Source organism: Acyrthosiphon pisum, chromosome X (assembly GCF_005508785.2).
Source record: "Acyrthosiphon pisum isolate AL4f chromosome X, pea_aphid_22Mar2018_4r6ur, whole genome shotgun sequence".
Lineage (NCBI taxonomy): Eukaryota > Metazoa > Arthropoda > Insecta > Hemiptera > Aphididae > Acyrthosiphon > Acyrthosiphon pisum.
Window position 1 is genome coordinate 129,613,212 of NC_042493.1, and position 2,329 is coordinate 129,615,540.

The window sequence follows — 2,329 nt, forward strand, 5'->3', positions numbered from 1 at the left end:
AACAAACAATACTAAATTGTCGGCAAACGTAGTGCATTATTTATAGTAATAATTTTAAGTGTTATAAAATTGAGAACAATTTTATTTTATAAATGATTAATAACAATTTACCTACATACTACCTACTTACATAATTATTTTTTTTTTAAAACTGTATTGGACGCGTTAAAAAAATTATTTTGTGGATAAATATGGGCCTATTATTGGGATAATTATGGCCCCAAAGTCAATGTGTCCCGGGATCGTACCACCCTTAATCCGGACTTGATCGGACATATTTACTGAGTACGTGAAAAATACGTCTTCTGCGATCTAAATAAACTGGCAAAAATATTAAATGACATACGTGCAGCACACTCTACGAGCGCCAGAGACAAGTTCGCCGGAGGAACCATCACTCCGCGAGAGTGCACTGCATACCGCGATCTCGGTCACCGCGAGTTGTCCCGCGATGTAATTATTGTTATGATTGTCATCGTTATGGTATTATTACTTACCGCGGTCGGTGTCGCTGTTGCTTGTTGTTGTTGTTCGCGTCGTATTAATTATTGCTGTTGCTGTTGCTGTAGAAGTTGCTGTGAACCCAACAGGAACGCAAATCCGCAATGATGATATTAAAGTTAATTCTTATGGACCAGGAGTACATGCGTCGGAATGTCGTCGTCGCGCTCGGCGCCCGTCGGCGGATCACTCGCCGCCGGGAAATAAAGACGGCGTTCGACTGGGACCCTGGTACCCGATACGTTTTAAACCATCGATCGGCCCCGAGAAAACCGACTTGGCCGGCTTTGGCGTGTTGGAAACCAATAGTATATTGATCGTTGGCGGCTACCCACGGCCCGAGGACGAACGATATTAGTAAACGAGCGATATCGTTGTAAATTATTATAATATTGGACGCGTCGAGTCGCCTCGACGCGATAGGCGGGTGTGCGGTGTGATTCCAACGACATACTGGCGGAGTAGAGCGGCGGAGGGTTTTCTTATTTTTGTGGCACGTCCTGCGCAGCCTGCTCAGGCTATCGACATTAAATCGTAATATACTTTGGATGGATCTGCCATAATGCTCACCCCGCCAAGCCGTGTAGACAGTTTCACTGCGGTAACGACCACTGATATCACTGGTCTTGTTTTTCTTATCACAAACAAACATAATATTATTATCACGGCCACAATATATTCTAATATTATGTGCCTACGTGACAAAATACGTTGCGACGATTGTTTAATTTCGTTTTTGTTGTTTAGGAATTAAGAGCGATGCTAAAGAGTAAATGTCACAACATGTTTCATGGTTTAAGGTAGGTAATCGTCAATTTATGTAGGCGATACTCCAGTCTAATAAAAGCCACGGAAATGTCGTTTACTCGTCGTTACAGGTGTTCCAGCTACATAATATTCATTGTTGTCTGTAATAGATGTGCATTTCTACGTTATGGTTTGTGTGTCAAATGTATATTAGGTATGTAAACCACTTGTTTTCATAAATAAACACTTGTTGTCTTGTGAATCCGTGAGTACCTACGTTCTCCAAACAGACCAGTACTAGTGTTTTAATTATAATATTATGTTCTCGTCTATAACCAGATGTCCATAACCAGCTAACCAAATCACTTGTAATAACTGTACGGGCCGGTGTACTGTGATTGAATGGACGTTTCTGTTTTGTGAATTCAGAGTCGCGCGTTCAGCGGTGTTGTTGGCTATCGATTCAGCATCGAACCGGCATTGAAACTATTTGACCGAAGATCATAGAGCGCCTCAAATCCCCATGGTTATTGATCACACTTAGGTAGGTGGTGTACCACATATAATTATTATACCTATACCTGCCACAGAATAGATTAAATCTATTCTGTCCCTATATTTCAGCCATGGGCGCCCGTAGGCACCCTTTGACGATGAATGCTCATCATATACTAACCATTTAAAACGGTCTTCTTCTGTTGTCGAACAAAGCCATGTTTATACTCTTCTCAGTGTACTGAACGATGTTTCTATTGTGCGATTTGTAGCAATCGCTAGACAATATTTGCAATGAACCAATAAGTCAATCAACAACATTTCTTCACCCTGAGTTTCAATCACGGTTATCTATTCAGGTTGGGAATCGGCGTATAATTCTCCATAGCGAGTTTTGACCCGCGCGACGTGCATGCGAACTAACAGCGCTGCCTGTCACGGGACCATTGATTAGTGAATAAGTGATTACAAAAACTTGTTGACATGATAATTTTTCGTATTAGTTACATTATTTTCATGTACTATTTAACTATTAAATATTGTTAAGCCTTTGTATATTAGTGTATAGGTAGTTATTTTAAGAGGA

General features: G+C 40.8%; 1 protein-coding gene across 2 annotated transcripts in view; it reads left to right on the forward strand.

The window, feature by feature from the left end:
* The first annotated feature begins 1,090 nt into the window (after nt 1-1,090).
* LOC103310204 overlaps nt 1,091-2,329 on the forward strand; it is a 9,345-nt gene continuing 8,106 nt past the window's right edge. The window contains exons 1-2 of one of the 2 annotated variants that reach the window (XM_016806737.2): nt 1,091-1,301; nt 1,380-1,462. The gene's annotated coding sequence lies outside the window, so the exon portion shown is untranslated. Of the gene's footprint in view, nt 1,302-1,379; nt 1,463-1,592; nt 1,793-2,329 lie in introns of those variants that run through there. The other variant, XM_029492800.1, reaches the window with a different exon arrangement.